Here is a 25683-nt window from a genome sequence, read left to right on the forward strand (position 1 = left end):
CGCCCAGCGCTGTTTCCTTTCCCGGCAGTCCTAACATGATAGGAAGGGATGTCACCCTGTCCTCTGCCCTCCTGAGGAGTAATATCATCAGCTCAATCTTCCCTTTGAAAATAGCTTACTTTATAAGATAATTGTTTTTAAAAGTTTTATTGAAGTCAGAAGAGACTTCCTTAGGTGACTGCACCCTTCACAATCAAAATTGACATGCAGGTGTTGTTTGCATTTGCTTTATTCTTTGTTTCTTGATTAGCTTGTTTTTGGGAGTGGAGAAAGAGAACAGAGAACTTCTGGGAAAGGAGAGATTGTTGGCTTTGCTAAAACATAATTTCTAAAAAAGGAAAAATTTGCTCGTTTTAGGAAAAATCAGAAATATCAGAAAGGCATAAGGAGATTAATCTTTTTTTAAAAATCATCCGAACATCATCTTGCACAAGAGATAGTTGCTAACACTTTGTGTACCAGCTTCCCCTTATTGTTTGTGCATGTGTGTTCAAATGAGTAAGACAACACTACATTTAACATTACATCCTAAGCACTCCCAGTATCATTGTAAACTTTTAGATACATCATTTTAAATATTTTACTTATTCTAATCTCATGTATATTTCATAATTTGCATAACTTGTCCCTGTTTAGGTATTCAGGCTCTTAGCACTTGTCCTTGAAACATTGTTTTAGACCTGAATGAACTTCTTCATCTCTTTTATTCCATGGTCACGTAAGTGGATTAAACTATCAGATTTACTAGGTTATTCCATAGAGTTTAATATAGTGAAGGTGATTCTGAACAAAGATGTCATTATCTTTTAAGGCATTTGTAACCCAGGAAACATTGGAAAATTATATTTGAGGATCAGTTACTACTCACCCTGCCCCACTTCCATGTTTCAGAAAATTGAAGATGAGAATTACCAGAGGTCTGTTCCTTCAGGTTCCTTTTTAGTACTATCGAAAAGTCCCATCCAGCAGAAGAATATGCGTCACAAAATGCAAGACATGGTAAAATTCAAAATTTTATAGATGCCATTATTTTAGTGGTCCTGGGTATTAAACCCAGGACTTTCTTACTGAGATGTATTCCTCACCCCCTTTAAAATATTTAAAATTTTGAGACAGGGTCTTACCAAGTGTCTAAGTTACTAGACTGAGCTTGAACTTGGGATCTCACTGCCTCTGCCTCCTGGAGTGCACTACCATGCCCAGCCTCTAGAAGCCACACTTAAAAAGTAAAAAACACCAGAAATTAATTCATACTCTAATATTCTCAAACTATTACTACTAATCCTGCAATCTATATAAAAATTAATGAGATTTTTATATATACATTTCATACTGTTAGAAATCCTGTGTGTGTGCTTTTTATTTAAAGCACATCTCTATTCAAGCACATCTCTATTTCAGGGGCTGAATGCTACATAAGCCAGCTGGTACCATATTGGACAATTTAGCTGCAGGTAGACAATGTAGATAGTAGGTAGGAAGGTGGATTCCCCCAGAGTTTGAACCAGCTCTGTAATCTGCTAACCAAACTCACATGAATTAGTTAACGTCTCTGTGCCTATCTGTAAAATGGGAATGGTAATAATAATAATACTGTGTATAGTTGAAGTAGGGAATGATGAGATTATCCATAGAGTAAATATTCATCTTTAGCCTAGATAGTTGTTTTCAGTATCCTTTACCCTTCACTTGTCCCTATTGACCCTACAATCCCTCTGCTGGGTATCTTTCCAAAAGTATTAAAAGAATCATATCACAGTGATATATGCACACCTATGTTTATAGCAGAACAGTTTGTAATAACTAAAACTTGGAAACAGCCCATCAGTTGGAGACTGGATAAAAAAGATGTGGTTTTTCTATAAAATGGAATACTACTCAGCCATAAAGAATGAGAAATTAGATTCATTCATAGGAAAATGGATACATATTGAGAATATATTCCTAAGTGAAATAAATAAGTCACACATGTAAATACCGAATAGTTTCTCTGGTGTGAAAAACTATAATAGTACATAAAATCCTAATGAGATAATTGACAATGTGAAATAGGAAGAAAAGGGCTAAAGGTGTAGGGAAAGTGGGAAGGGTAGGGGAAAGGTAATAAGGGAAAAGAAAAATAAGGGAAAAGAGAAAACAAAAAAATGGAAATAAAGTATTTGTAAAGGGGGAGGGGAGGAGGGGGTGAAGGGAGGGCAGGGACAAGGGGAAAAAATGAGAACCAAGACCTGTCATGTAAAGGTACAAGATCCCAATAATGAATGTAATTGTACTGTATACCTAAAATGTACCAGTAAACTCAATGAGGAAAAGAAAAAAGAAGGTAATCACTGCTCTGGAGACAGGGAGTGGCACTTTATCCATTGCCCAGATGGCAGAGTTGGAAGCATGTGCCTTTTACTTATTTTTAATCTATATGGATGCTCATCTTTCTCTGTGACTCATACAAGGGCAGATTAAAAATATGGTGAATTTTCAAATTTTAAAAATTTATTATAGTAATTTGAGAGATGCAGATGAAAACAGCACTGAGATTCCACCTCACCCCACAGAGAATGGCTGCTATCAAGAAATCACAAAATAAAAAACGTTGGTGGGGTTGTGGGAAGAAAGGAACCCTTCTCCATTGTTGGTGGGAGTGCAGACTGGTGCAACCACTATGGAAGTCAATATGGAGATATCTCAAAGAGCTGGGACTAGAGGTTCCATTTGACCCAGCCATCCCTCTGCTGGGTATCTTCCCAAAAGAATTCAAAGAATCATACCATAGTGATATAGGTGCATCAATGTTTATAGTGGCACAGTTTGTAATAGCTAAAACTTGGAAACAGCCCATTTGCTCATCTGTTGGAAAGAGGATAAAGAAGATGTGGTTTTTCTATAAAATGGAATAAAGCCATAAAGAATGAGAAATTAGAGTCATTCACAGGAAAATGGATGCATATTGAGGATATACTCTTTTTTTTTTTAAATTTTAAATTGAATTTATTGGTACATTCTAGGTAGATAGTACAGTTACATTCATTATTGGGATCTTGTACCTTTACATGCCAGGTCTTGGTTCTCATTTTTTCCCCTTGTCCCCACCCTCCCTTCACCCCCTCCTTCCCTCCCCACCTTCAAACACTTTAATTCCATTTTAAGTGAAATAAGTAAGTCACACATGTGCAAATACCGAATAGTTTCTCTGGTGTGAAAAACTATAATAGTACACAAGATCCTAATGGGATAATTAATAGTGTGAAATAAGAACAAAAGGGCTAAAGGTGTAGGGAAAGTGGGAAGGGTGGTGAAAGGTAATAAGGGAGAGAAAAAAAATATGAGAAAATGAAAAAATGGAAATAAAGTGTTTGTAAATGGGTAGGGGAGGAGGGGGAGAAGGGAGGGCAGGGACAAGGGGAAAAAATGAGAACCAAGACCTGTCATGTGAATATACAGGATCCCAGTAATGAATATAACTGTATTGTATACCTAGATTATACCAATAAACTCAATAAAAAGGAAAAAAAAACTTTATTATAGTAAAAGATACATTACTATGAGTTGCCCACCAAAAACTACCCCTCACTTCCAATATACTTATCCCATGCTACTTGCCACATTCTGAAGCAATTCTGGATGCCCTCTGTTTTGAGTATCTGTATGAGATGTGATAAAAAAAATACGGTGAATGTTGCTGCCAAGTACCATCCAATAGAAAGGCAGGCTCATAAAAACATGACAGTGTAGGGCCAGGGATTTGGCTCAGCGGTTTGGTGGCCTTCCTCGCAAGCGCAAGGACCTGAGTTCAATCCTGGTACCACCAAAAAACAAACAAACAAACAAAAAACCCCACAAAAACATGACAGTGTGTCTTCATCCATGTTATTAACCAAGCACTAAGCAACTTCAGGCTCTTCCCCAAAGTCAAAATGACCATGAAAGGTGAATGTTTTGCATCATTGTAGGACATGACATTGTAACTAAAGACACTACTCACAAAAAAGGATTTCAGAACTGCTTCAGAAAGTGGTAAGGAGAATGGGCTGAGTGTGTTCAAAGCGAGGGGAATATTCTGAAGCAGATTAATGTCAACATATTTTCTATTGTAATCAATTTTTTAAAAAATTTAGGATTCACTGTTTTTTTTATCAGATCTTGTGTTACACAGGAGTGCTAGTATTAATGTCTCACTGGAACATTAGTTTTTTTTTCTTGTGGCTGTTGAGCACAATGTTCTGTCCCCTTCTTCAGGGGTATAGGAATGCAGGGTGAACTTCAGGTTCTGAGCATGGCTCCCTCCTCTGCCTGGTGTTGGCTGTGGCAGTTTTCATGGGTTGGTTAGTGGAGAGTGCAGCTTATTCTCCTCTGCTCACCTTTTAATATCCCAGCATCAACATGGAGCAGAGACAGAGACAACTGGTGAGAGTTGGGCTGAGATTTCCAAACCAGATTGCTGACATCTCATACCATCTCCCAGGTACTTGCAGCAGTGCTCTCCCACATGGAGGGAGAGACCCAGAGTGAGATGTGAGTGGAGATGTCTCCCTTTGGTGACCATGGAGGTGGATCGGAGTCCTGTAAAAGTAAAAGGACCTGACTGTAATCACGGTTAGAGTATGGGCCAGTGTGTCTTACTGATGCCTGTTCTCTCCATCATCAGATTATTTTCCCGTGTTTTGACATAGCACATATGCATCTGCTTTCCCTTTTTCCTTCTTCCTCTGCTTATCCATCCAATGGGAACTCTTCTTGATCCACTATTTTCCCATGTACTCTCTTCCTTGTTTTCACAGATATAAACGTACTGTATGTGTATATGTATATTGTGCTGGGGATTGAAGCCAAGGCCTTTGCACTGAGTCACATCTCAAAAACTTTTTTTAATTTTTAACTTTGGTGGAGGGTCTCACTAAGTCACTAAGTTGCCTAGATTGGGTTCAAACTTTCAACTCTAGCTCTTTGTTCTGACTTGCATCCTAGACTTTCAGTTCTCTGCTGGACACATTACCTCAGATGTCTCAATAGTCACCTCAGATTTATCATAGCTCAAACTCAGGGTATCACTATAGGGTAACTGTATATCTTATTGCCCAAACTAGGTCATTTTTGAATATGAAAAAGGTGCACTACTAATAATTAAGCTATGATAATAGACATCAACAGAAATTATTTCTGAAAAATCATAACACACATCTGGGGCCTACTTATCCTTTAGGGACAGCCATCGAAGTGCTGGGGGACCATGACATTTTTAAGGAGGCTCATGAAAATATTTTCATTATAATTTTAAAAGAAAAAGAAGAATTAATTTTAATAAGTACAATAAGGAATCCAGCCTTTCATAAAGTGTAATTTTGAATTTTTTAAATGGAAAAAGGAACCCGCAAAGGTCACAGAAGGGCCATAAAAATGTGACCATATGCATGGCCACCTTTAGCACCTACCTCTCTAGATTGCTTCTTTCCTTGGTGATTTTTGTTTTTTGAATCTTTCATCCTGCCTTGCTGAATGTGTGCTGAGAAAACGCCACACTGGAAATATGTGTCTCATCCTTGACTCCATCTCTATCATTTCAGCACCCACAAAACTTACCAGAAAGCTTACTACATCTTACCTCCCTAAGCTTCACTTTGGATTTTGGAAAACTGCCCATGTGTACACTTACCTCAGGTCAGTCAACAAGTCAAAGAAGGAGACTTTTGCCAAATGTTTTCTCATGCTTTTCTTCTTGTTCTTCTCCTTGAGTTTATTCTCTTCTCTCTCCATCGCTTTGAATGTCCTTTAATTGGACAACCACCAAGTGTTTATTTCTGTCACAAAACCATCCCTGGTCTATGTTCCCTTTCCATGTAGGATTCGGTGTCCTCTCTCCCCTCTGTCAGCTTGTGAAGAAAGACCATCTCTCACTACTGCAAACTCCAGTTGCAGTGTTTTTCTCTCTGAGGCAGAGACAATGAGCATCACTTTACTTTTAGAGCAACTACACAGTTTTCTATATTATCTTAATGTCTGATTTTTTTTTTTCAGTACTAGGGATTGAACCTAGGGCCTTGCACTGAGCTACATCCCCAGCCCTTTTTCTGATATTTTTATTTTCACCTTTTTTTGGTGGGGGGGTACCGGGTATTGAACTCAGGTTCCTGCGTTTGCAAAGCAGGCACTAGAACCACTGAGTTAAATCCCTGGCTCTAATGTTTTTATTTTGAGACCAGTTCTTGTTAAATTGCTAAGTTGGCCAGGCTGGATTAAAACTCACAATTCTCTTGCCTCGGCCTCCCAGAGATAATGTTTGATTTTGAAAGAAAACTTAGTGATAGAAAATGCTCGTTTTATCTTTAATGCTACAAATAATAAGGGTGAGAGTTCTGTACCCTGCCTGGCACTGCCCACGTGAGTAGTCCCTACTGAAGCCTTTTCTGTGGTCAGAGTCATCTGGTGAATTGCAACCTTCTCAGCAGACTGGAACAATGAGGCAACATTAGGAGGAAGAGGCCTTTCCCTTCCCAGATAGGTTTCTTTCACTCTCTGACTGATCAGAAGTACAACTGTCTGACTGATCAAAACTTTGATATCTTGGCTTTGAAATATTCTCTCATTCATACATGAACGTAGAACCAGAGAAAAGTTAAAAAGAAAACACACACAAACATAGATCCTACATCTTACACTAGCACCAAATAACACATTTTCAAATTCTACAACATTTAAATTCCTAAATACCATCAAAAACAAATTATGTGAAGGCTCATGACATTACTGTAAGGGGCTAGTCAACCTGCTCTTAGTTTGTTAAAACCCAGGAAGACATAGTACCTAGCCAAATAAAAATCAAAGAGCATAATTAAAACATACTGATTTCATCAGTAGTGGAAGGAATGGACAGAATTTAGAAAAAAATTCATCTGCATCTTCATGATTCACTCAATATCTAACCCGTTATTTCCATTCCATGTCTCACCCAAGTTTAGACACATACCGTTTTTCAAATACAATGGCTGATCAAAAAATATAGTGCGTTTAAGTTGCTGTACTACAGTGAAAGACACATTGCTGTGAACCCCCCTCAAAATAGTTCCCCTCTAAATGTTGGTTTCCAATTTACTTATCCCATTATTCTTAACACTTTCTGAAGCAGTTCTGGAAACCCTCTTTCATGAGTGTCTTTATAATGTATGATCAAAAATACAGTGAATATGATTGCTATGTGCCATCTAACAGAAAGACAGGCTCATAAAAATGTGACACTGTGTCTTCATTCACCTTATTCACCAGACCTGGCACCAGGTGACTTCTGATTCTTCCTCAAAGTCAAAATAAGCATGTATTGATTCAAAACATCAAGGCAGCCAGGACAGCACAACTAACGACACTCACTCATGGAGGATTTCTAGAATTACTTCAGAAAGTGACAAGAATGTCGGGATAAGTATATTCAGAGCAAAGGGGAGTTTTTGAGGGCATTAATGGCAATATGTCTTTTACTATAATAAAATTTAAATATTCACCATATTTTAGGTCATGCCTCATACAATGCACAGATAACTGCATCTCCCCATGAAACAGTTTGTAAACTGAAATTGGATCAGCATGGGGGTGTAGATGGAGTTCACATGAATAGCAAAGGGGGCCATCATTCATGGTATTCACCCCTCAGGCCCTAGTTTGTCTTCTCCTTTCCCCTGGTATCCTTCCTAGTTCTCAGTAATTCAGAAGCTAGAATTTCCTTGGGACTCAGCAGGTCCTGCTCTCATGCTGAGATCAGCCCAGGGTCAAAAAGTCTCTCAACCCTCATACCAGCCACAACCAAGCAGATTCGGAGGAGACGCTTGGGATTGAATTGTGATGTCTGCCTGGGGCAGCCTGCAGGGCATGTGCTCAGGAGCTGCTCAGTGCAGTCTTTAGACCCAGAGTAAACCAATGAGACCCTCTAAAGTTTGGGAAGGGAGTGAAAGAAGAATGACTTCTGAGATGACGAGGTTCATACCCACATTGTTTGTGTTGTGTTTCCTCTGTTTGGATGAAACAAAGACAGTGACTTGGCCTTTTGGTTTAATCAGAATTTGGTAGTGTCCTTTTTAGACCTTGACCTGAATTGTATAGGTGTTTGCTTATAGCCCCAGCTGTCTGACAGCATAAGACATAGGGTGCCAGTTTTTCTATTAAGATTTTTAACATTCTAAAATTAGATGATGTCTCAGAATTAGTAATGATTTTGATATGCCACATTTTTAAATTAACGATTACTCAGAATAGAAAAAATTTTTACCCTGAACAGAAAATATCTTAATATGCATCTTACTTCTCTTGCTATAAGTCTATATTTACTGACATAAATTTAAAATTGTGAAGCTATAGTTCATGTATTTCTACCTGTATCCATTTCTTTTCAAACTTCAAAGCTCAGTCTTTCTCTAAATATAACAATTTTACCATTCTCATTTTAAACGTCCCACTCCTCAGCCATATCTTGTGAGAATCTCTTTTCTTTATGTTTCTGTCAAATAACCATTTACTGAGTATTACATCCTATAATTTGATTAGAAAAGTAGTCTTTATTTTCTAAATATTATGTTTTATGAGTATAATGGAAATTTTATTAAGAGCTATGTGATTAAATATACTTTTTAAACTACCCAGGCAGAAATTCTATCAATTGGGAAGAATATCCCACCCAGAAAGAATGTGTAAGTTTAAATTTAAATTTAGTAAGCTGTGATTTTGGTGTCTACAAGCTGTGGTCTTGGCAAATACGAGTCTATCCATGAAAAACCCACATCCTACAAACAAACAGAATCATAGTAATCAGGTTCAGAGGCAGCAAGGCCAAGGGATAGACCCTGGGCTATAGTGATCTTAGGAAAGTGAGGGCCTCTGTGGTACTTTTTGCCATGGTGCCCAGTCTGCCTCTTTGCTCTCAGCCTGGTCTCTGCAGGAGCCACTGGATGGTTCCCACTCACTGCCCTTCTGACTGATGCCCACTTATTTGTGTTCTGTTTACTCCTAGTTTCTCCTCTGCTTCTTGTCTTTAGTATAAGAATGCTAGTCTTTTTCCTGATATTTCCATGTCTATTAGTCAGCTTTCTCATCACTGGGACAAAATACCTAACAGACACAACTTAAAGGAGGAGGTTTATTTTTATTTTTATAAGCACATATTTGCAGTATATAATAATTGCATTCATCATGAGGAGTTTGCTGTGTACATAACTCATCTTAATTCTTTTTTCATATCTTTTCTCCCCCAACCCTCATCTTTGGTCCCCTTCTTTATGAAAAAGATCTCCCTTTTTCCTATTATCTTTTATTTTGCTTTTTCTTTATAGTAGTGGTTTCTCATATAAGACAAACCATGCAATATTTAAGCTTGTGTATCTGATTTACTTCCTTTAATGTTACGATCTCAACGTGTATCTATTTTCTTACAGATGACTTAAATTGTAGCTTCAGTCCATGCGTCAGCTGGTTCTAAGGCAGAAGTGGCCTGGTAGAAGGGCCCGGAGGAGGGAAGCTGCTTAACCCATGGCAGCCAGGAAGCAGAGAGAAAAGGGAAGGGCAAGGACAAGAACGTACCCTTCGAGGTCACACCCCCAGGGAACGCCTTCAACCAGGCCCCACCTCCTGACAACATTCAGCCCTGAAATCGTCCATGAATGAATTCAGGGATGAGTACAGTATCCTTATGGTCCAATCACCTCCCAAACCAATGAGGTGTGGGGGCATATAACCATAACATCGTCCTACCAGAGAATCCTCTGTTACCCAAGACAATCTGATCCAGTGTGTTGTGTCTGGGCATTCTCAGCTGGAGTTTATTAATGTGTAGAAGCTTCTTTGTGATAATTCAAGAGAAGTGGTGGTTTTTAAATCAGTTTTGCAGTTTGCTGTGGAGTACTTCTGAAAGCAACATTCCAGTGGGCAACATAGCTGAAATTACGATTGCCTTATTGATAATATGATTTTGTTCTTTATTATAAAACTATAAGCCAAAAATGAAAAATTATAGTCTCAATGATATAGTGTCAAGAGTATTGTCTTAAGGGCTGTGGAATGAGATAAAAAGACCAGAGAAGTCCCTCCCTGTCTTCATCTAGCATCATGCATCAAAACATGCATGTTGATGTCAAATTACCAGGGTCCAGATCCCAGTTCTGCCACTTGTACTACTTTGGGCAAACTTACCTAACCCCAGGGGCCTTCCTTTAGCTGTTTGTAAAGTGTTGATCATAGCAGTGTCCTCTTCTCCTGTAGCTGGGGTTGTGGTGAGGACTGAGTTAGTGTATGTCAAGTGTTTAGAAGAGCTGAGCACTTGCTAACCCAATAAGAGTCTTTGCTATTGTTATGATGATTTAAGGGACCCAGACAGACCTCTCTCCCTTTCTCTCTGTCTCATGAATGTGCACTTAACAATCCATAGCACTGGTCCTCAGTCTTTGACATACACTGAGAACATCTAGAGATCTTAAAATGCAGACCATGATCTGTCCAGGTGGTCTGAGATCCTGCAGTTGCTGCCAGCCCACAGCTTACACTTTGTAAGCAGAAGGAGCCAGAGCCAATGAGGAATGGTGTTTACAGAAAATATTATCCAGAATGGAAAACTAACATGGCCCAGGTTCTAATTAGTCCTCATCTTCTGAAAAGCACCCAGAGCTGGTGGGAATGGGCAGCATTGAGCTCTGGCCCCGACTGGCTGCATGTCATGCCACTTAAAGCTCTCCACTTAAGTGCCTTGTATTTCATTTCTTCTATCTTCCAAATGGGGATAATAATACTTGCTCTACCTACTTCACAGGATTGTTGCAAGGGTCAAATGAGAAAAATGTATGTGAAAGCTCTTTGAAAAATTAAAAGTGCTGCCCACTGTAAAGGGATCAATAGTAGCAGAAGGAGGGGTGCACTGGAGGAGACTAGGCTGGTAATGGAGAGCTCCACCAGAAGGGTGAATTCTGAGCTGATGTTTTCAGGAGGCGGGAGAGGCAGATTAGCCGCTGTTCCAACAGGAAAGTAACTGCAAATGGAGGACGGCAGGAAGACTCAGGCAAAGAAGCCTAGGTATCCATGCCCACCCAAGCAACAGCCAAAATGTATAAGGTGTCTCAGCAGAGACTCTGTTCAGAAGAATTAATGAGATACTAATTTTTAAAAATGTAGTTAGAGTAAAAGAGCATAAAAAGGAAGAGAGAATACTCCATCTGAAGTCTTAATCCAAGTGTTTTGATTCAGAGATAATAGAAGAATTATTGTTATCAGTATTATTCTTCTTTGGTACTGGAGATTGAATTTAGGACTATCCCTACATCCTTAGCCCTATTTATTTTTGAGGCAGGATCTCACTAAGTTATCACATTGCCCAGGCTGGGCTCAAAGTAATGAGACTCCTGTCTCATGTAGTAGTTGTGATTATGGAGCACTTCCAATGTCACTCATTTAGCCAAGATGCCTCCTCTTGCCAGGCACACGGTATTAAAGGACATTGTCACGCAACTGTTCCCTAGTCACTGTCTCTACCAGGCCTTGGCACCTCTAGGGCTTAGCTTGTGTCTACACCAGAGATTCAGCCCCAGAATTGTTCAGGAAACTCCAGCCTCATGTCTTTGCTATTTTGGGTGATTTGCCTTCTTGAGTCAGGGCAGCTCTGTGGATGTGTGATCTGTCCAGATGCATAGAGGCCAAAGTTAAAAGACCTCATATCTAGTTTAGCAGTCTGCTGTCACTGTCTTGAAGTGCTTATAAATTTTGAATAAGAGATGCTGGATTTTTAATTTGCATTGGCTATAATTTCTCTCCTCCCTTTACCAACTACCCAGTACTGATCTTCCGGCCAGCTTTCCCCTTTTGCCTTCCAGAACTGCTTTTCATGAGGACCCGTCCTATCCCTGGCTCTCTGCTAGCCACATATCAGTATCCCTTTAGGCATATTCAGTAATGTTAATTTCTAAGTCCTGACCCAGACCGTTTGAGCAGAGTTGCTAGGGCTGGCTCCCAGACACACATATTTATGTGTTGATATGACCGTGATTCTAATGTGAATTCAGTATAGGATAGGAAATAGCTATCCTGTTTGCAGAAAGCATCTTCCCCCCTCTTAGCTTTCACCCACACTTGGCTCTTCCCTGTGGACCTGGCTTGCTTTGCAGGCCCTGTACACAGAGACTGCTCACTCTTGCCCATTCTCCTACACATCATGGCGCCAGAAGGAGGCCAGTAATGTTGTACGCCTCACAGGTAGGTCACACACCATTCCTTCTCCGTCATGTTCTGTTGAGAACCTTGCTTTTCCATAGTACCACATTTCTTGTCCATTTCTGTTACTAGAGACAGTGTTCTTTAGCCACTTTGACTCTGCTGCTTTTCACCATCTCTGTGTCGTCACTCAGAAAACCATGTGCTAAGCCCAGCCTCATTTTATACCATTTCTCAGCTGTGACTTTGTTCCTATCATGTCTAGACTCCTACCTGTCTCGCTTTACCATTGTCGCTGGGACAAAATACCTGATACCCACAATTTAAGGGAGGAGAGGTTTCATTTGACTCAAAATTTTAGCCCCTGATCAACTGGCTCCAAATCAGAAGCAGCATGGCACAGGGGCATAGGGCTGAAAAAGGTGCTTAACCATGGAACCAGGAACAGTGAAAGAAGGGAGAAGCTTTGAGGTAGACTAACCCTTCCAGGCCACGCCCTCCATGACCCACCTCTAACCAGGCCCCACCTCCTAACAACACATTTAGCTACTGAACTCATCAGTGGATAAATCCACTCACCACGATTCAGTCACCTTTCACGAGAATTTGGGGGCATCTGAGATGTAAAACATAATAATCACACTTTCTTTTTGGGGGATGAGGACATGAACATATCTATTAGAAAGCCATCACCTAACTCCCTACACTATCTCATGCAACTGTGTCTGTTGGAGTCCCAAAATACCCATGCTCTCCCACCTCTTCACCAGTTGCTTGTTCATAACGAGTCATGGCAGTCAAACAGCTCCAAAGACCCCCTCAATTCAAGCCATTTTTACCCCCTCATGGCAGACAAGCTGATGTCTTTTTCCTTTAGAAAATGAAAGACTTTCTATTTCTTGTCATCTTTCCTTTAGAAAATTGAAGTCATTAGGTCTTTCTCTACCCCCACACACACATTCATTCTCTTTGCTTCTTTTTTTCACAAGGGTAATTTTTCCTCTCATTCAAAGCCACCTCCCCAGATGAGTTGAGTCCATTCTTCACACCTTTCTTGGGGATCTTACTCTATGAGCAGTACCAGCTTTAACACTAATATTTCAGTGTTTCTCTCTTAACTGTTTCCTTCTGCTTGAGGGATAACTCCTTAAAAACTACAACAGAAAACTTAATTCCATCCTATCTTTTTCTGCTTAATAAGCCAGAGGATCTTAAACTTTCTGACATGAATTTATAGCACAAAATACATTTCACATTGGGACTTAGTATGCTCATCAGTATAATACCTAAATGAAACTAAAATTTCTTAACATTATACTTACCTTTAATGTGTGCTAAGCACTCTTATTTCCTTTTTTTTTTTTTTTTAACATTGCAGTACTGGAGATGGAGTCCAAGGCCTTTGTAAATTTTGAGACAGGATTTCACTAAGTTACTAAATTGCCCAGGCTGAGCTTGAATTTGAGATTCTCTTGCCTCTGCCTCACAGGATGCTGGGATTACAGGCATGTGCCACCATTTTATTTCATTCTACTACATGCTATTCTGTTTATGTTTTGTAATACTGGTTGCCACTCACAAACTTATATCCCACTAATAATGTACTACCTACCCTTTGAAAGTCACTGACTTAAACTATAAATCTGTCTAAACATAGTGTGTGTTTCTTCTTTTGTTATGTATTCTTCCACCATTCATTGATATGCAGTCACCATCTCTGCCATTCCAAGGAAATTGCTTGTTTGAGGATCTCCATCTAAATAGTACTTTAAGTACCTAATAAGTGTTAACATATTAGCAAATCTTGTGGGTATCTTTCTCCTCCCCTGTGATCCTTCTGAAGCAACTGAGATGACCAGCTGGCCTATCCTCCTAAGTCTCCGCTCCTGTGGCCACTGGTAAACACTTCATGTTCTCACTGCATCTCATTGAATGTTTCTCCTCAGTTTAACTTCTGGGCTCTTCCTTTCTCAGAGGCATCTGGAAACTGCTGGTGTTCCCTAGACCTGCATCCTCAAGACATTGTCCTACTCAGCCACATTTGTCCAGGAATCCAACTGCTCTGTGGTTCTCACTACCACCTGTGTGTTGATGGTTCTTACATCTCTGTCTCCATTCACCCCCTTTTCCAGGAGCATCTGGTGTATCAACATTTATTTCCTTGGGAGCTCATAGGGACTTCATCCCTGTCATATGCACAGCTGCTGGGATTTAGCTCAGTGGTGCCACCGCCTACCTTGCAAGTGCAAGGTCCTGAGTTTGATCCCTGGTACAAAAAAAAAAAAAAAAAAAAAAGAGTATGATTTGGTAATCCCTATTGTATCCACAGCTGAACCTTTTATTCCAGCAAAAACACAGAGAGGAAAAGTAGTGATTTCTGTTGCTTGGGTTGGCAGCAGTCAGCATATTCTCCAGAGCAATGGATGTCACATTTTCTTAGCGCTGATGATGCCAAGAGTTGGTACAGCACACTTTCGTCTGCAGTGCCCACAGTGAATTTTAGGTTGACACTGCTCTTTATGATACATGATAGTGAATATGACTCATTATTATAACACAGTATGTGGATTATTTTGCCATGCTCCAGGCCAAAGGACAAACATTGCCATACTTTCAACATAAAAATCCAGTAAAAATCTTGCATTCCAGCTACCTGATTAAGGGCCTTATTCCAATTGACACCAGCATTCCTGCAAGTCCCACAAATGCCAGGGACCTCATATCCCAAGAGTCTCAGGTCTATTTTGATAGATAATAAAGAGGCGAATAATTTGATATCTGGCACACAGAAGAAGACAAACTGGTCTATGCAAATAGGCCAGTAAGTTACAGACCTATTTGCACAGCATAGAATCATTGGGAAGATTTAAAAATGTCCCAATCTATTCATTCTTTTTTTGTCTATTTTGATAATCTTAACCACCTTGGGTGCAGGAAAATTTAATTTTTGCCATTTTGTTTAATTTGATATTTTAATAAGTGGAAAAAAATATTTTTCAAAGTCCCTTTAAGCTCTTTCCATGAGCTCAGCAAAAGCCAACTGGTTAAGCACATTGCTTTTTAAAAATAACCTACCAAGTCCAGCTAAACCTCTTCCCTCCATCAGAGGTAGTGTCTGCCAAGGCTTGGACAGGACACACTCTTCCAGCCGAATTGCCAACCATTTAAAAGGAAAATGCTGATGCAGTCTCACCCATGGTTGCAAAATGGTGCAGTTTTAATCCAGCAGGGATGACTGGACCTGAAGGCGCCTATCAAGCTTATGGCTGTCACTTGATTGCCGTACCCTCCTCGGGGCACTCACAAAAAATACCTGCACTGTGCCTTATAAAACAAAACAGTTATCTCATCTCTTTATTTTTTAATTAATATATGTGTGAACTCTGAAACACAGAGTTCAACAACCTACTTGAATAGTAGGTTTAATGGTTTTCTTTTCCCCTTTGTTTGTCATCTCCCTCACCCACCCCCAGCACTTAATAAAGAGTAGTATAAGAGCTGTATTTTCTTCTGAGTGGTAATATGTAACCAGCATCAACAGAGGACACAGGAAAGGTGGAGAAAAGTTAGATATATAAGCAAGAAAAAGTGAGTTATTGATTTTATTGACTGGTCTGTTAACTTCTGACATTGCAATAAAGCCTTATTTATTTGTATACAGAAGACTCAATTACATAGATACATATCATTTTAACAACTGGGTTATTTACAGGAGAATTGCACCTTCATAAATAATACAGACCTGAAATTTCTCAAGCTGATCTTTATCCATTGTTACCTAAGGAGGTTGTGGTGGCCCAGTGGGCACTGCAGCACAAAGTCATTAGAGTGGCACTATAACAGGATGGGGAGAAAGGAATAAGGACTGGATTGCTCAGTCCTGCAGAGACATACACAGAAAGTCCCAGGGTAATTCAACTGGGGCAGAGTTGCTGAATTAGCTTCTCCTGTGACACGATGACAAGCATAGTTGTCAGTGGACATGAAGAAATCCCAGCACTTTAAGCTTGCACTTCAAGTTTGCACTTCCATTGTCCAAGTCATCAGGATTATGGTTCAGGGTTTGTTTTATTTTGCTTTGTTTTGTTTTTGACATGAAGGATGTGCCTCAAAAGAATTTTTTTAGGACAGAAGGGTTAATTAATTCCCAAAGATGGAACAAGTGGTGGAAATGGAGAGGGACAGCCTAGTGTTGCCCCACCATTCTTCCTATTCCTTACAGCCGTGCTCAGCAATCTCCTGAAATAATCCTTTGTTTAACCATTACTTTCATGTGTAGCTTCCTTTGTAGACTAAAAACTCTAGAGGCTCAGCAGCCATATCTGTGTTTCATTAAGTATTGAGAATTGTGGCATTATAGTATTATTTTTTATGTGTCTCTAGCATCTTGCAAAATACGTTCTTCCTAGAAAGAACCTAATATGTCCAAGCGGTGAACATATGAATGAATGAACAACTTTCAAGAGCTCACACGTGGCAGGAGACCTGGGTCATGGGACTTGGAATCCTCAAGTATAGCCTCCCTAAGGAAAAGGACTAGAGAGCTTCCAGGGAACAAGGGCACATCATTGAGAGCAGCAAGAATATACAAGGGCTGATCAAAATATATAGTGCGTGTTTTAATTAAGAAAAATTTATTACTCTGCCTTGCTTTGAACACATTTATGTCATGGTTTTTGCCACTCTGAAGCAGTTCTGAAAGTCTGCTTTTGTTGATGTCTATATGAGGTGTGATTAAAAAACATTCAGTAAATGCCACTTCCAAGTGTCATCCACAGAAAGGCTTAGAAAACCATTACAGCATATCCTCCGCCACCTTATATACCAGATTGGGTACTGCATGATTTCCGGATCGTCTCAAATGTCAAAATAACCCTGAAAAGTAAATATTTTGTATTGATTCAGGACATGGAGGCAGCCATGACTGCGCAACTAAAGACACTCATGAAAAAGGACTTCTAGGGATGAGTGTGTTTGAAATGATGGCGAGGATTTTGAGGGGGACCAGTGGCAATGTGTCTTTCATTGTAATATGTTTTTTAAAAATACTTAAGCATTTATCATGTGTTTTTTAAAAAATCACACTGCATACTAACAGGGTCCAGGCTGTGCTATGGCTGTTCCTGAGTTCTTTTTTAATTGAAGCTCATACCCTCCCAGTCCATATATGGAGTCATTAGTACCAACAGAAACATTTTGGGTCCAAAACATCATTGCAGGGCATTGTCCTAAAAATTCTACCTTCCTCACTTAAAATACAGTCCCATTCATCTGTTTCCCATTATGCCTCACTCATGACTGTGTATCTCTGCTTTGGGCTCTGTTGTCCTCTTGTCTGGGCCCTGAGCAGACCCTGCTGTTCCCCCTCCACAGAACCACCAGGGAAGGTGCTGTCAGGCTCTGCTCCCTCCCCCAGGTCTGTGCTCCTTGGGGCTCAGCTGTGGGCCCTTAGTCCTGCCCCAAACCATTGACAGTGCTTGAGGCTGATGCTCAGAGTCAGCCTCCTGCCAGAGCCAGCAGCAGTGTTCACATTTCCCAGGCCCACTGCCTTTTCTGTGTCCTGCAGCTTTGCTGGGTAACACATCAACCCACAGTTACCAGGGTGATCTGCATCTCAAGGACAAAGTACAAGAAAGCTCACATTTATTGAATGATTACTACAGGCCAGAAACTGTGATCATGCAATTTATTTATATAGCTTAGTGGCCTTAATCCTCACCATAAGAGGGTGGTGCCATTCTTATTTCAATTTTACAGATGACAACACTGAGCCGGCACAGATTAAGCAGCTTGCTTGAGAACACACATCTGGTGAGTGGTAGAGGTGGATGATGAGGCTGCAGGGAGACTCCTCACCCTCAGGCCCTAATGCTCTTGCAAGATCTTCCCTAGCCTTTAGTGCTGCTGTTCATCACTTGGTGGCAGATAGGGCAGAGCAGAGGTAGGGCCTGTGGCCTTAGTGAGTGCCCACAAGGGCCACCCAAGCAGGCAGGGAATCATCTCTAGGAACACTGGGACAGAGGATTTGGGATTTGATAGCTGGCCACCTCCGGGTGAAGCAGAGGAACCAGGAGAGGTAACTTGGAGATTTTCTTCTGAGCATGTGTGGTTGGAAAGATGAAGAGAAAGAGATTATGTTAAAGTGAAAAGGAACTGGAGCTTTTTTGTGCTAAAACATTAATTACACAGAGTAATAGATTTCATGATGACATTGTCTTAGTGCATAAAACCTGCTTTAATCAGGATCCTCCCCTTTATTACCTTTCTCTATCTTCCCCTCCATCTCCCCAACCCCTTCCTTTTCTCTAACCATCTCTTTTCTGCTTTCATGTCAACTTTTTTTTTTTTTAGACTGCATAAGAGAAAACCTGCTACAGTGGTCTTCCTGGCTCTGGCTTATTTTGTTTAACATAGTGATGTCCACTTTGATTTGTTTTTCCTTCAGATAACAAGATTCCATTCTTCATTGTGGCTGAATAATACTCCATTGTGTATAGAGACCACATTTTCAGGCATGTCAGATAATTCCATAACTTGCCTTTAGAAATAGTGCAGTGATAAGCATGGGTATCTCTATTGAAACTGGAGCCTCTTGGAGAGAAATGCTGAAATCTTTTGGAACTGTGGATGACACCCTGTTGAAAAACTGGGCCAGAAGTGTTTTTAGATATAGCAAGGTAGAGTTAGAAATCATTCTTCCAAAATTTTTCTCATAAACCAAAATTTATCCTTAGACAGTGGCCCCAAGAGGTCCTTGACTTTAAAGTTTCTTCAAACTTGTCCTCTAATTAAAAGACATTTTCTATGGCTAACTGGTATTTTTAATTCTTCATTCTTTCCTCCTTTACCAAAATCATTTGTGATTAAATAATTATATCAGTGTCATTTGTAAAAACTCTCAAATATTTGATAAAAACAACCAAAACTTGTAGAGCCTTTCCTACATGTGGTGTAGGGTAGAGTACTGTGTTTTTTTCATTCAGTAATCTATTTAAATCTCACAAAGGAATGTTGGTTCCATTACCTTCATTTCACAATTAAAGAACTTTAAGATCAGAGAAGTTAAGTACCTTATCCAAAGTCACATGGATAAAGACGAAAACACAAGTCAGTTTGACTCCACAATGTGTTGTCACAAGATTATTTTTAAAGATATTCTCTTCCTTCTATGAGGTCTGGTTATGGGAACGTGAGGATGATTTAACTACTCTCAGTTTCTGATTTTCTAAAAGTCAAGACGTGTCACTGCCCCACATTCTCCTGATAAATGAACCCTCTGTAAGTATCTACTCACATTATCTAAGGATCCTGTTACCACAGCTTGGCACTATTGATCAGAACTCAGTCTAGACTTAGGAATGACGCTTTCTGCTTCCTACCCTTGAGAGATGGGACTGCCAGACGACAAGGAGCAATGTACCAGATGTTAAGCCTCCAGCAAAACCTTCTGGGAGATGTGCTTTGATAACCAAATTGCCTTCTTGCCCCAAAATTTTATAATTATGCCAGGCATGGTGACACATGGTTGTAATCCCAGCACACTCTACTGAGAGGTTGAGTCAGGAGGATAGTACATTCAAGCCAGGCTGGGCAACTTAGCAGCCTAGCAAAGCCCTGTCTCCAAAGCAAAAAATAAGAAGGGCTGAGGATATAGCTCAGCATGAATTACCATTATATAGTATCACCAATATCTTCCATGTGACTGAAAATGGAACTTGTCCTCTTTAATTGACAAAAGGGGGGAAAAAGCCTTTTGGCACCCATGTTATGAACAGGTGACCACAGCAGGGAGATGGTGTTGCCCTGCTGAACAGAATGCATTTCATACATCAGCAGCAGTCAGGGCCACCCTGACCTGAATGAATCAGGACAAAACCAGGAGCACAAAAACAAAAACAAAAACAAAAGCGTTAGTCACAAAATGACCTCATTGTCACCTATCCTGGCTAGCATGAGTGAATGCTGTTCTTTCAACAATTACAGCTTTATCCCTGCTTCATTTTTCCTAATACAAAACCATCACTGGAATTTCCAAACATAAACTTTCCTCACTTCTAATCTTTCTTACTCAGTTGCTTCCCTGTTGCCATGGTGTGCATTCCCCTCCTTTCAAGGAGTCTGTAAACCAAACTTGGGTTAGCTCCACGATGATCTATAGCTGCAGTGCACAGACATTCATAAATTCTCCTCACTGCACATGTCCAGGGATTTGCATATAATCCATGGATTTTCCTATAGTGCAGTTTGGGTTGAAAGAGTGCCAAATCTTGACAGACTCAGATTTGAATTCCAGGTCCTCTTCCTCTTCCGTCCTTTCCTTTTTAAAAGTAAATACTGTGGGTGGGTGAGTTACATACATTTTCTGAACTTTACGTTTAATATCATTGGGTTGGTTTGAAATGAAATGAGATCATAAGTATGGAAGTTTTTATCATGTTTCCTGACTCTTGACTGATACCTACAATTGTCAGTTTCTTTCTCTGATTCCCTCTTATTTCACCTTAAATAAGGTGTATATCCAAGTGCTGTATTCCGGTCTTAACCACTAACCCACCAAATTTGAGTTTTCATATTTTAGATCTACATAATCTTATTAAGGATGCAATGTTATAATATCCCCTTCCTGAAGGAGGCTTTGTAGCTCCTGGGGATTTTTTTCTTGTGCAACATCCTTCCCTTCCTGAAAAATCTTGAGAATATTAAGAGACTGTATGTGAAATTTCAGTTTATTCTGTGGCCTTTACTCCACGCCATAATGAGTGCCAATATAGTTTATTAATTTTAAACTATACAGACATACAGACCCCTCCCAATTTTAATGTGACATCTTAAAGGTAAGATTTGTGGATAAAAAATAGCATATGTCTTATAATCAGTGACTTTTGCCATGGTTTCACTGGCAACTTTTCTGTCCTACTGGGACATAAACTATTCATGAGTTTTACATCAATAGCATCTTAGGTTTGATGAAATATGTGATGTATTTTTAAATTAGTGGACACTTCTGCTATTTTTACCTACTCATCATTGTATTTATGGGTTTGTTCTGTTTCTTGTTTTAATTCCAGTGCTTAAATTCTAAAGACAAATGTAGGTACAAAAAGTAAACTTTAGAAATATTTGGGCTTAGGACATAAAAGTTACAATCAGAGGCCAAGTCATGTTTTGTAGACATATTTATGAGCACATCTTCTGACACAGACCCCAAAATTAAGTTAATATAATGAAAGAAAATGGCTATGTATTTGATACTATCATGGAATGGAGTCAAAATAATGATAAAAATAATCTGAACAAATTCTGTAGAGCTTTTGTTCTATTTGACTTTAAGTGGAGCAAAATCTTCAGAACAAGAGGACAACAAAATAATGCTTTGCTAAAAGGATAAAAGAGTATGACCTAAGTCTATTAGTGGTATAACACTCTATGAATGCACTCAAGTTAATAGCATCTCTTGGCAATAGGTACTTTTTCAATTACAGTAATGCTAAGAAATAAATAGAGTGAGAGAAAAATGGTCAGAAGCACATGAATTGGGTTAGTTGTTTGACTATTTGGATTATTTTTAAGGCGGAAAAAAGAGAATCTAACCAGCAGTTATTGATGGGATCTTAATTTGAGTTTTAATATTTGAGATCTACTTAATCTTATTAGGGGTGCAATGTTTTGTTAGCCTCCTCCTGAAGAAGACATTGTAGCTCCTGGAGATTTATTCTTCTTGTGTTGTGCACATCCTTCCCTTCCTGAACAATTTTGTGTTGTCATGCTGTTATAGAGGCTCCATTACTGTAAGGGGCTGCTAACTAGGTATGATGCTATAATTTCATGTCATGTAATTCCTCTGGGGGTATTTCTGTGCCTGTCTTTTGCCGAGTTCTAAATGACCCTCCTTTCACCCATCTTTAGTCCCACACAAGAGTGATTGCAAATGCTACCCTTTTGGAGCGTCTGTGCAGAAATGCAGCTTTATTTCCGCTTTAAAGGATTTAAAATTTTTATTTTCCCCTTTTAAAATGGCTCTCTGGCTACTTTTGCAAAGAAATGTAGCATTCTGAGAGCAAATAACTGAAATGGATAGACCGGAATCTTATCTTCATGGATCCCCGCAAATGGAAAAGTAAAGATATGGATATAGACAGAAAAAGTGATTGGGGAAATTGCCATAAATCACAGAGCAATGATATTGGGGTGGATGTGGCATCACTTTTGTTGTGTCTTAGAAAGGATAAATATGCTTCCCTTTAAAAATGTGGGGCCGGCTCTTCCTGCTGTGAACCTCTTCAGTGGACCTCCTCCTGCCGGGCTGCACTGGGCTAGAAGTGGCCCAGGGTTATTACCATCATTGAGTGTATTCCTTGGGATCATTTTCCTTATCCCCATTCTCACATCTCTTCGGACTCTTGCAGGATAGGATTCGGGAGTCTGCTGTGGATTTCTGATTAAAAGGAGACAGGCACATTTGTGCTTTAAATACTATCTCTCTAAGGTAAGGAAGGAAGAGAGAAAATAGGGAAGAGAAGGATGCACAGAGGGAAAAAGGGAGAAGAAAGAAAAGGAAATAACAGGAAAGAGATGGAGAACGGAAGGGGAGAAGTGCAGCAAAATGATAAACTCAAAAGCCAGTGCTTCTCACACTTTGCTATAGGTACAAATCCCTTGAGGATTTTGTCAGGAAGCAGATTCTCACTCATGGAGTCTAAGACTACGGGCCTGGGACCTGGTATCCTACCTTTCTCACAAGGGTTCAGTGGTGCAGAGCTGCTGGCCAGGGGATCACACCTTGACTAACAAATCCCTAAATGAAGGCCATAGCTCCCTTTTAATTCACTAACATTTTTTAACAATTAAGAGTGCTTTTTTCTTGGGTACTTGATTGAGTCTAGAGAGAGAGGGAGAGAGATAGATAGATAGATAGATAGATAGATAGATAGATAGATAGAGTCAATATAAAAAAATTAAGTGAGCCATGGGAAAAATGTGTCTCTGGTGGAGCCTACTGTTTACCTTCTCCCCCTTCTCTGTCATTTTCCCTCTTCTGTCACCCACTCTACCAGAATGGGAACCTAGAGCTATCTGATCCTTTAAGTGCAGAAGAAATATCTGAGAAGGACAGTTTCTGTCATGATGCCAATTATTTGTTCTGGCCTGTCTCCCTGAATTACTTGTAGTTGGTGTATGGAGTCAAATAGAACAGGGTTCAGCTCCTTACTAGATGTGCCACAATAAACAAGTCATTTAACCTGTATAAATCTTAGCATCCACATCTGTAAAATGGGAATAATAATCCTGGTTGCACAGGGTTACCTTCTATGAAGATTAAATGAAAAACTATACAGATGGTCCTTGATTTCAGTTGGTTTGATTTAGAGTTTTTCAACTTTCTATGGTGTGCAAGCCATAACCACTCTCTTTGCCTCCAATTTTGATCTTTTCCCAGGCCAGTGATAGACAATATGATAGTCTCTTGAGCTGCCAGAGAGTAACAGCAAGTCACGCTGCCCATCAGCTGCTGGATCAGTAGGAAAAGAAACACACCTTCTGCAGGGCACCATGTTGCTAAGCCAGGAAGCTAAGGAGGTTAGGTGTATTACATGAATTCCAGCTTCTAATATTTGCAGCTTACAATGAGTTTATCTGTATATAACCCCCACTGAGGAGCATCTGTATAAAATACTGAGCCTCATGTCTGACAAATAGTAAATATTCAGTAAATAGTAGGTATTATAAAATGTTTGAGCAGTTGAGTTGCCTTGTGGATAAAAATGTGGATTGTCCATCAGTCAGAAAGCCCAGAGTACAGTTGTTTCTGTTACTTTCTTGTTGCACACAGCAGACAATGACTTAACCTCTGTAAAGTTTACTTTCCTTTATAAGTGGACACAAAAATCACAAATAATAGCATTATTGTAACCGTTGATGAAAGATCGTAATTAGTGTATAATCTGGCACATAGAAATTTATGTATTAAAAAGGATGTTATGCTTTTGTCTCTAAAATAAAGTATTGAGAGATGAAGGGAATTGTTTGTTCAAAAGAAGGGCTGTGATAGGAGTGTTTGATCCAATAGTCCCTGTGCCTAGAGGAATGAGTGCAGTGAGCATGCCATGTTCCTCAAATCCAGCCATGTTGACGAGAGAGCGGTAAATGTTCTGTGACAGCCCCGTCCATTTACAACAAAGTAGCCATTGGTTGAAGGAAAGTAGAGAAAAAAATAATGCTCTGTGTTTTTCATTAGGCTAAATCTCATCCATTTAAAAGATTTTCCTTTAAATGGAAAACACATCCTTTGCAGTGGGGGAAGGACATTAGAAAAATGCCTTGGTCATGCGATTATGATAGTACATGGCAGTTTTTAAAAATAGTTTTATTAAAAGACAAGCTCTTTTTTTTCTGTTCACTTGTTATGGTCTCCTTCAATTGGCTGCCTGTGAAATCTCAAAGTCTGGGGAAGTCATTGGTGTGTGACAATCTGATCACCAGCCCTTGGCCATCATAAATGCAGCCACTGTGGTGGAGAACTAGAAGTTTTCTGTGGTGGAGAGCGCTGGGCTCTTGGTGAAGTGACTGCACCCAGAGGCTGCATCATTTTCAATTAAAATAATGAGTTATTATGTCGTATTTCATGGTTAAATCATATTCTGTATGTCAGATTAGTAGCCTTTCTTGCTGCTGAGGGGCTGTGCAGGGTTCAGATCTCTGGCAGGCAGCTGGGGTCTTGGAGGAACAGAGTGGATGATGTAGCATTGTAGTTAACCACAGTAACTTCAGCTGAGCCAGGAGTTTTGGCTCATTTTGTCATGATGTTGCCCACTCCGTTCAACCCATGTTTCCTTTACAAGCTTGCATTTCCAGGTATCCATGTGAGGCTGTTCAGCTAATAATCTCAGTGTCCTAAAACGTTTTAAAATTTCCCAATAAGACCTTTGACAGGGCAGCCCTGTAGGTCTGTAGGACTGCACAGAAAGCCTTGCAGATATTATAAGACAAAGGAAAACATTGCTGAAAGAAGGTAGGATGCTTGGATATTGCACAGTCACTTATCCTTTGATCCTCCCAGGGGGCACCAAGGTACCCTGATGCAGGGGCTCGGTGAGAAAAACTGGCTGTTTTTACTTCCCTCAGCCTCAACTCCCTATCTCCAAATTCATTCTCTCTTTCCCTTCTCAAACTTTCAAAGACTTTCTAACAGCTCTGACCACTTTCTAAGCACATTTAAAGTCAGTTCTTGGAAATTTTTGCCTTTTTGACTATGGCTAGGTAACCTGGGAGAATTTTAAATCTAAGCCAGTCTCAGTGCCTTGAAATATCTATGTCATATCCCCTTGTCACCAAGCTTAGTAATGATTTGCCCAGTTAGGGGAAAATTTCTGTATTGTCCTTAGAAAGCAAGATCTTCAACTGCAAAGGCATGTGGCAGCCAAGTATGGTGGACCACACCTGTAGTCCTAGCACTCTGAGAGGCTGAGATCCAGACCAGCCTGGGCAACTCAGTAACTTAGAGAGGCTCTAAATTTAAAA

The 25683-nt window shown here is 39.8% G+C and overlaps 1 protein-coding gene across 2 annotated transcripts in view; it reads left to right on the forward strand.

The window, feature by feature from the left end:
• Pou6f2 (POU class 6 homeobox 2) overlaps positions 1-25683 on the forward strand; it is a 494967-nt gene that overhangs the window by 194585 nt on the left and 274699 nt on the right. The window lies entirely within an intron of this gene.

The sequence above is a fragment of the Fukomys damarensis genome, unplaced genomic scaffold, assembly GCF_012274545.1.
Source record: "Fukomys damarensis isolate Sample0158 unplaced genomic scaffold, DMR_v1.0_HiC HiC_scaffold_17, whole genome shotgun sequence".
Classification (NCBI taxonomy): Eukaryota; Metazoa; Chordata; class Mammalia; order Rodentia; family Bathyergidae; genus Fukomys; species Fukomys damarensis.